Genomic DNA, 10,597 nt, shown 5'->3' with positions numbered 1-10,597 from the left:
GGTCTCGCTCAGGCGATGAGGACGCGAGAACTCGCGAAATTAGCAGAACTCTCTGTTGGCAGTCTCGCCTAAGCGAGGGCCTGTAGCTTAAGCGAAAGACCCTTTTCACCTGAGCGAGGGTCCATGGCTTGAGCAAGACTGGTGCAGGGATTTGCTCTATGCTTGTTCTTCCCTCTATTTTTGGTTGGTGATCACTTGTATGATTGTATTACTCTGTTAAGGCATGAATTGGTTCGGTATGCATGCGTTAAGTGGTTTATGGACTGGAAATAATCAGTTTGGTATGATCTTGGTGTGGAACATGAATCAATGTTTGGTTATAAATGTTGGCATGGGATTGGTATGCATGATAACTATATGATGGGTTGGTGAGACATGATTTTTATGTGGTTTAGGACGTAATTCCATGAATCTCTAGGTGAGATCTCATAGTGGTGCCTCATTGGTCAGGACGTAATTCCATGATGGTTTCATGGTGGTGCCTCATTGGTCAGGAAGTAATTCTATGATGGTTGTGTGGTGGTGCCTCATGGTCAGGATGTAATTCCATGACCCCTGTTAGTGGGAGCTCATGGTGGTGCCTCATGCTTAGGACGTAATTCCACGAAGTTCGTGGTGGTGTCTCATTATATAATTTAGTAAGGATTCAAGTAAGGATTGCATCCTGATGTAAAACCCACTAAATTTAAATAATTAAATAAATAATTATTTAATAAATACGGGTAGGAGAAGCCTTTATGGCATTAAATATTAACCTTCATGACGTGGAAAAGCACTAGCTCAAGTGGTTGAGAGTACTTTGATTGTGTGAGAGAACTTGAATGCCATTAAATGTATGCCATTTATGTTATTTTATTTTATAATGTGATTGGAGCATGATAACTAGGATATAATCTTTGAAGTATGAATTTTATCATGAAAGATGACTTAGTTGAAATGGTTGTGCACTTGAATTGCAATTGTGTGGTGATGGGTTCAAACCTTGGCTTGGACAAGACAATAAACGTTCTTTTTTATCAATTCTAGTTTTGGTAAGAATGTGAAGGGGCAAGAGAAACCCTGGCTAGAGGAGTAGCCAAGGGTGCTGGAAAATCAAATAGAATAGCAAATTGAATGGCAATTAAAACTAAGCTTAAGGTCATTTTCGTTTTTTTTTATTAATCACCATTAAAGCATCATTAAGGGGAAGAATTGAGGGAGAAAGAGAGCACCCTTGAGTCTGATAGTTTGAGGGTAGTGAGGAAGGTTTTGACAGAGGAAAAAACGTGAGTTGTGAAGAAAAAAAGAGTACTGGTTTGGAGGAGAATCAAGGGGAGTTCATCAGTGATCCAAGGAAAAGCCTCAATTTCCAAGTTTAAGCGAGGGAACCAGGTTAGGGGAGTTCTTACTGCATGCTTTATTTATGATTCATGTGAAAATGTGTTCTGGGGCATGTTGGAACTGTTAAATATTTGAATTTTGGTTTGGTTTGCATTTTCTGGATTTTTCCAGAAACCGCCTGACGGCGCATGAACTGCCTCCAGGCGGCACATGTAGTTGCGCCAGTTTTCTAGGTTTATGGATGAATTGCCTGGCGGCCGGGAGTGAAATGCCAGGCACTGTAGATGCTGCTATTGTTTTTCTCAATTTTGGTTGGATTGTCAGTGACATGAGGAGGTCTGTATCGAATTGTTATCTATATGTATGTTTGGCTTAATGTGATTGGTTCTTAATGTTTCAATTGGTGGAATTTTGTGGCCTTATATGATATTGGGGTTATGGTTCATGCTGGGAAAATTGGGAATATTTATGTTGAAGCATGCCTATGGAGAATGCACTATTTATTAAGATTTAAGTTAATATGATCAAGTATGAACTCTTTACAATGTGTGCAGTTGAAATTATATATGAACGATGTTGTATGGTGTGTATGGGATTAGATAGGGTCACGATGAGTTTGGGAAACCTGGACAACCTTGGAATTGGTGTGCGCTGCCTGGCGGTATCGTGATTACCGCCAAGCGACATCGCAGAGGTAGGAACCACATGTCTTTATTCCGAGTAGGACTTTAGTATGTAGTTAATTGCACCTATGGTATGTAAAATTGTGTAAGTAGATATGGAGCGTGAGAATAAAACTTGATAGATGAGGGAATTGACTATAACTATTGAAGGGGTAAACTGATTTGGGTACAATTATGTGATAATGGGGATATAAGCATTAAACTCTATATGAATTGTATGCTGGAATATGGTAAGGGATGCATGTACAGGAGAATCGGTGATTTGGACACTATAAGAGGGAATTGGATGATTATAGATTTGGGTCAAATAGTAAAATGACTTATAGGAAAGGTAAAGTGTAAATTCAGTTCAATAAACAGGTCTGGATGCATGAAAATTATGTTTATTGGGGGTATGGCTAATATGCTACATTGTTTGTGTTATTTTAAGAAGTGTGTGTAACATTGGTAGTTATATTATTTGCATGATTAGATGGTGTGGATGATAATATGGTATTGAATCATGCTTGGTGTGACATATTTGTGCGATACATTGGTGTGTGGTATGAATTGGGATCTTGATGAGATGCCTCGAGCCAAGGGACCTACAACAAGAGCCATGGCTAGGAGAATACAAGAGGAATAGGCCTTAAATGCGCATGCAAGGCCCAAGATGAACTTCACATGGGCCAAGGAAGATGTGAAGACCTAGCCTAGGACATTTTGCTTGTAAATACTAGATTAGGATTTTATTTTGGGCTTTGTATTTTGGGCCCAGTAGAATAGGGTTTTCTTTGGGCCATGTATTGGGCCTTAGAGGAAATTGGGCTTTAGAAGTAATTTTGGACCAAAAAGGGGAATTGGGCCAAATGGGCCAAGAGTAGTGTGTCTACTCTAGAAAAGCCTAGAAGCTTCTCAAACTTGCTCTCCAAGGATGAGAGTTAGTTTCCCATGGCAAGACAAGTGTGACTTGCTTAGGTGGCAAATCACACCTCCCACATGCTCCTTTTTAGCTCCAAAATTCAACTTTCTAAATTCCTTTTTCCCTCCACTTTTTGGAGACCCCTTGGTCTCATTTTAGCCTATAAATAGAAGGCTTAGGAGATGTATTTTTCAGCTTGAAATTGAGTAATGAATTGCTGTCCAAATTTATGCACAAATCTCTTTTGAGCTCACCTTAGAGTAAACTCTTCTCTAGTTTACTCTAGTCTTCTTCATTAGGAGTTGGCCTCACCTCTCTTAAGAATCCTTTCACCTACACCAAACCAAACACCTTAAGCTTCTTTCCTTCATGCTTCCGCATCCAACACCATCCATGGAGCCTCCATTCTTCATGCAAGCTTCAATGGAGACAAGAAGAAGCCATCATGTGGTATCATGAGGCTTGGTTTTAGTGAGTTAAGTGCTTCTTCTCCATTTTTTTTTCAATTCCGTGTTGTTCATCACTTCTCCTACTTGTCTTGCTGTTTTTGTTCATTTTATTTTGAGTATTAATGTCTTTTTACTTTGGTTCATCTTCATTTGCTTCATCTTGAACCATCCTTGTGTGCTTTAGGTGTTCTATTTGGTTTCTACCATTTACTTTTCATTTTAATTCAGTATTTGTTTTTTTTTTTGTTCAGTTCATTCTCTTGATTCTTGAGTTTATTTTGATTTTAAGATCCATATGTTTTGTCTAGAGTTATGTTTAGTCCATATATGTCATTAATTCCTTGTTTAGCTTTTAATTTTCTTTGAATTTGTTGGTGATGTTGCTGAATTTTTTTTTTCAGATTTGAGTGCAGTTTTTAATCCTTAAAAATTAACACTCTCTTCTCTCTTTGAGCCTTGAAAATGAACCTTCACATCTAGATAACCTTAGTTATCTTAATGTTCAGTGGGAATTTTCCTTGTGCTTGCTTAAAATCACCATAAACCACACTAAATTTCCTTTCAATTAATTGTGCTTTGGTGCTTTTTCATTTCTGTTTTTGAGTTCAGATTGCTATTTAGATCTTAGCAATGTCTTAGAGTCAATTTCCATTGTGTTTCATTGTGTTTCATGATCTTCTTTTGATTTCTTTAAGTTTCCTTCTCCTTTGTGTTTTTTGTTTCCATTAAAATGCAAATGATCAAGCATAGTGTGGTGGTGATTCTGTTTTGTGGTGGAAACTAGCTGTTGTAAGAGCTATAAAAAGAAAGAAAAAGAGCACAAAAAGAATACAAACAAGTGCCAAAAAGAATCAAAAGAAAAGATCAAAAGAAAGTTGCAAAAGAAGTACACTAGAATCACTACCATCACTTGAGTTTGAGAGCATTATTTTGTTGCATTTTACTGCTGTTCCAGTTTCTGTCTGACTGCACACTGTTTGTATTTGATTTATCATAAAAAATTGGCCAGTGCAAATCCAAATCTAATTTTTGCCACTTTTAGCTAAGACATAGACGAAAAAGTGAAAAAAAGAATCATTAAAAAATGTTGAGAAATGAAAAAATGAAAAATATCTGAAGCAGAGGCCTGAATTCACGTTTTTGGACTGGCAGTGAGTGAAAAATCAAATTTCAGTGCAGTTTTCTAGCTTATTTTGTTTGTTTTTCATCCATTCTAGTGCCATTCATTAGGTAATTCATTTGAGTGCTTATCTTGTTTCTTTACCTTATTTCTAGTTTGTCATTTCTTTGGTGATCCTTTGAGTTTGTCATGGCATTATTCACTTTTGGTTTAGCAATTATAATTTTGTGCTTTTCTTGCTTTATTTCTTAACCTCTTTTGGTTTGGTTTCTATATTTGGTGCATACTTCTTTTTGGAGGTGATCTAATTTTCCTAAGGTAGCATCCTAGGAGGTGGAGTACCTAGTCCCGAAAGAGAATCCTCTTTGGTGAGATCAAGAGTAAGTGCAAGAGTGAAACACTTGTGAGGACCAAGCCAAGAAGACAAAGCCAAGAAGACCTTTTACATTTTGTGCACTTTGATTGTATTCAAATTGAGTTGTAAAATTGTAATGCTTTCCTTCTTGTGTTCATGGCCTAGTTAGGTGTCTTGGGGGAGTCTTAGGTACTCAATCTCATCTCCTAACTAGAACCTCGTCCATACATTAGTGAAGCGCTTTTGGTGGTGAAGTTTGAAAGTTCCAAGTGCCTTCTACTTCTACCAAAACTTAGGCCGCATATAGCTTATAATCTTTCTTGTTTTTAATTTTCTTGTTTGATAGTTTAGTGTGTGTCAACTTAGTCTTTGAATTAATTTCATTTAAGAAGTTTTGTACAAAAGTTTCAAGTTCCCTTGGCTAGGAAAGACTTGGTATGTAAGCAATCCAAGTGATTCACCTCTTTTTCCTGGAGGAGAACTAAAAGCTTTTGCTATCTACTTCTTCTTTGAAATTTTCTTTTAAAGACCAAAGTCTTCTAAAAAAAATGTCTCAACCTCCTTCTCAATGTATGAGTGCTTCAAATGAAGAAGAAATAAGTTTGAAACAAATTGCCTTTGATTTGAGAGCACTACTACGTTGGAAGGAAGATGAAATAATTGCAAGGGAAAGGAAAAAACAAGAAAGAGATAGGTTTCATCAACTTTTAGATGAAGAGAGGAGGGGAACAAGAAATATGGAAAGGTTGCATGAGAGGATGAGTAATAGGAGTCAACATTTGTACTCCCACACTCCAACACTAGTCACACACTATGAAGAAGATAGTAGACTAGTTGACAACTTCTATCAACCTCCTCCTCCTCTAAGAAAAGAAAGAAGAGATCCTAGGGAACCAAGAGCCATTAGAATAGACCTCCCTCACTTTTATGGGAAAGATGATGTTGAAGCTTATCTTGATTGGGAAATGAAGGTTGAGCAACTCTTTGCTTGCCATCAAATAAGTGAGGAGAGGAAAGTACCCTTAGCTACCCTTAGCTTCCAGGGCAATGCTATGTATTGGTGGACTGCCCTCGAAAGAGATAGGAGAATCAATCAAAGTCCCGAGGTTAAATATTGGAATGACCTCAAAGGAGCCTTTAGGAGAAGACATATTCCCTCCTATTATCATAGAGAGCTAATGGATAGGCTCCAAAGACTCCATCAAAATAAAATGAAAGTGGAAGAATATAGACAAAAGATGGAGTTATATATGATGAGGGCTGGGATTAAGGAGTCCAAGGATACCACCATTACAAGGTTTCTTAGTGGCTTAAGTCTTGAGATAAGAGATAGAGTAGAATTGTTGCCCTACCAAGACTTAAATGACTTGGTTCAACTTTGCATAAAGGTAGAGCAACAAATTCTAAGGAAAAATTTTCGAAATGACTACTCTAACTCTTATACCAAGAAAGAATTCAAGAGGGAGGGTAAACAAGTCAAAGAGGAACCCTCCAAAAGTTTCAAGGAAAAGGAGAAACCAAAGGAAGGCACATCTTCACACACTCGCACTAGTGAAATCAAATGTTTCAAGTGTCTTGGTAGAGGTCATGTTGCATCTCAATGCCCCACCAAAAAGACCATGATCTTAAGGGGTGTTGACCATTATAGTAGCCAAGATGAGCAAGAAAGTGAGAGTGAGACTTCTAGTGAGGAGTCTAATGATGAGGCTAAGAAAATTGCCTATCCTTGTGAAGGAGACCTTCTAATGATTAGAAGACTTCTTAGCAACCAACCCATTCCAAAAGAGCCAACACAAAGAGAGAACATCTTTCATACAAGATGTAAAATTTTAGAAAACACTTGTTCTCTCATTGTTGATAGTGGTTCATGTTGCAATTGTTGTAGTACAAGGCTGGTTGATAAGTTGGCTTTGACTATCATTCCCCATCCAAAACCTTACAAATTGCATTGGCTTAATGAAAGTGGGGATTTGACAGTCCAACATCAAGTGAAGGTCAAGTTATCCATAGGGAAATATGAAGATAGTGTGCTATGTGATGTAGTACCTATGAAAGCTTGCCATGTTTTATTGGGAAGACCTTGGCAATTTGACAAGAAAACCATGCATAATGGTCTTACCAATGAAATCACCTTCATTCACAAGGATAGAAAATTTGTCTTGCATCCTTTATCACCATCCCAAGTGGTAGAGGATCAAATCCAAATGAGAAAGAAGTTGGAAAAGGAGAGAAAAGAGGATAAAAAAAAAGTCCTCCCTCTCTCCCAAAAAAAGTAACTAAAGATGAATCTGAGGTGGGAGAGATTGGTGTTCCTTCTCCCAAGGTCATTCAACATGAGAACATTTTGACTATAAAATCTTTGAACCAAGTTCTCAATGATGAACAACCTTCATGCCTCTTGTTGTGTAAAGGAACACTCACATGTACTGCCACAGCTCTTGAACTTAAGAATCTACCTCCTAAAATTGAAAATCTTTTGAAAGAGTTTGAGGATATATTCCCTAAGGAAGGGCCTATTGGGCTTCCTCCCTTTAGAGGAATTGAACATCAAATAGATTTAGTGCCTGGGGCTAGTCTACCAAATAGACCAGCCTATAGGACAAATCCTCAAGAAACAAAGGAGATAGAGTCTCAAGTCCAAGAGTTGTTGGAGAAGGGTTGGGTTCAAAAGAGCCTTAGCCCTTGTGCTGTGCCTGTTTTGTTAGTACCTAAAAAGGATGGGAAATGGAGAATGTGCTGTGATTGTAGAGCCATAAATAACATCACCATTAAATATAGGCATCCAATCCCTAGGCTTGATGACATGCTTGATGAGTTGCATGGGTCCCTCATGTTTTCTAAAATTGATCTAAAGAGTGGTTATCACCAAATAAGAATCAAAGAAGGTGATAAGTGGAAAACCGCTTTTAAGACCAAATTAGGACTATATGAGTGGTTGGTGATGCCCTTTGGGCTTACTAATGCACCTAGCACATTCATGAGGCTAATGAACCATGTCCTTAGAGAGTGCATAAGAAAGTTTGTGGTTGTCTATTTTGATGATATCTTGATTTATAGCAAGAGCTTGCATGAGTACATAGACCATCTGAGGTCTGTCCTTACCATCCTTAGGGTAAATAGTTTGTTTGCTAATAAAGAGAAATGTACTTTCTGTGTAGATAGTGTAGTTTTCTTAGGTTTTGTTGTGAACAAAAATGGGGTCCATGTTGACCCTACAAAAAATAAAGGCCATCCAAGAATGGCCTACTCCTAAAAATATTGGAGAGGTTAGGAGCTTCCATGGTTTGGCAAGCTTTTATAGGAGGTTTGTTCTTAATATCTCTACTTTGGCTTCACCCCTCAATGAACTTGTCAAGAAAGATGTATCTTTTAATTGGGGTGAAAAACAAGAGTCTGCTTTTCAACAACTCAAGGAAAATCTCACCAATGCACCCATTCTAGCTTTACCAAACTTTTCAAAAACCTTTGAGCTAGAGTGTGATGCATCCGGTGTAGGAATAGGTGCTGTGTTGTTGCAAGGAGGGCACCCAATTGCTTATTTCAGTGAAAAATTTCATGGTGCCTCCCTCAACTATCCCACCTATGATAAGGAATTGTATGCCTTAGTTAGGGCCCTTCAAACTTGGGAACACTACCTTGTGTCCAAAGAGTTTGTCATTCATAGTGACCATGAGTCGCTAAAATATTTGAAGGGCCAACATAAGCTGAATAAAAGACATGCTAAGTGGATGGAATTCTTGGAACAATTTCCTTATGTGATAAAGTACAAGAAGGGCAAAAGTAATGTGGTGGTTGATGCCTTGTCTAGAAGGCACACCTTGTTTTCAAAATTGGGAGCCCAAATTCTTGGATTTGATCACATTCCAGAAATGTATAATCAAGATTCTGAGTTTTCCTCTACTTATGCTGAATGTATGGAAAGACCTCAAGGAGGTTTCTATGTGAATGAGGGGTATTTGTTTAAAGAAGGAAAAATTTGTATTCCCCAAGGTTCACAAAGAAAACTCCTTGTTCAAGAAACACATGAAGGGAGATTAATGGGTCATTTTGGGGTAGAAAAAACCCTAGATCTTTTAAAAGAGAAATTCTTTTGGCCCTATATGAGGAAGGATGTCCAAAGGCATTGTAATAAATGTATTTCATGCTTACAATCTAAGTCTAAAACAATGCCTCATGGATTATACACCCCCTTGCATATTGCTTCAGCCCCTTGGGAAGATATAAGTATGGATTTTGTCTTAGGACTCCCAAGAACACAAAGGGGTTTTGATTCCATTTTTGTGGTGGTAGATTGTTTTAGCAAAATGACACAATTTATACCCTGCCACAAAGTGGATGATGCTAGCAACATTGCTAGGCTTTTCTTTAGAGATGTGGTCAAGCTTCATGGTATACCCCGCACCATAGTTTCTGATAAAGACACCAAGTTCCTTAGCCACTTTTGGAAAACACTTTGGTCAAGGTTAGGAACTAAGCTTAATTTCTCTACTTCATGTCACCCACAAACTGATGGGCAAACTGAAGTTGTTAATAGGTCTTTGTCTACTATGTTAAGAGCAATTTTGAAAGGGAACCACAAATCTTGGGATGAATGCCTTCCCCATATTGAGTTTGCCTACAATAGAGTAGTTCATAGGACTACTAAAATCTCTCCATTTGAAGCTGTTTATGGCTTTAATCCTCTCACTCCCATGGACTTGTTACCACTTCCTACATCTTTTGATTTTATTCATAAAGAAGGGGTGGCAAAATCTGATTTTGTTAAAAAAAATGCATGAAAAGATTAAAAGCCAAATTCAGCAACAAATAGAGATGTATGCTAAGTACAACAATAAGGGGAAGAGGGAAATGATTTTTGAAGAAGGGGATTGGGTGTGGCTACACCTTAGAAAAGATAGATTTCCTAAACAAAGGAAGTCTAAACTTAGTCCTCGAGGTGATGGTCCCTTTAAAGTGCTGAAAAGAGTAAATGATAATGCGTATAGGCTAGAGTTGCCTGAAGGCTATGATGTGCATGCCACCTTTAATGTTGCTGACTTAATACCTTTTGCAGGTGGTACAGATGATGAGGCAGAGACTACAGATTTGAGGACAAATCCTTCTCAAGAGGGAGGGGATGATGAGATGCCTCGAGCCAAGGGACCTACAACAAGAGCCATGGCTAGGAGAATACAAGAGGAATAGGCCTTAAATACGTATGCAAGACCCAAGATGAACTTCACATGGGCCAAGGAAGATGTAAAGACCTAGCCTAGGACATTTTGCTTGTAAATACTAGATTAGGAATTTATTTTGGGCTTTGTATTTTGGACCCAGTAGAATAGGGTTTTCTTTGGGCCATGTATTGGGCCTTAGAGGAAATTGGGCTTTAGAAGTAATTTTGGACCAAAAAGGGGAATTGGGCCAAATGGGCCAAGAGTAGTGTGTCTACTCTAGAAAAGCCTAGAAGCATCTCAAACTTGCTCTCCAAGGATGAGAGTTAGCTTCCTATGGCAAGACAAGTGTGACTTGCTTAGGTGGCAAGTCACACCTCCCACATGCTCCTTTTTAGCTCCAAAATTCAACTTTCTAGACTCCTTTTTCCCTCCACTTTTTGGAGACCCATTGGTCTCATTTTAGCCTATAAATAGAAGGCTTAGGAGATGTATTTTTCAGCTTGAAATTGAGTAATGAATTGCTGCCCAAATTTGTGCACAAATCTCTTTTGAGCTCACCTTAGAGTAAACTCTTCTCTAGTTTACTCTAGTCTTCTTCATTAGGAGTTGGCCT

Source organism: Vigna unguiculata, chromosome 2 (assembly GCF_004118075.2).
Source record: "Vigna unguiculata cultivar IT97K-499-35 chromosome 2, ASM411807v1, whole genome shotgun sequence".
Lineage (NCBI taxonomy): Eukaryota > Viridiplantae > Streptophyta > Magnoliopsida > Fabales > Fabaceae > Vigna > Vigna unguiculata.
Note: the sequence above shows the minus strand (reverse complement) of the source record.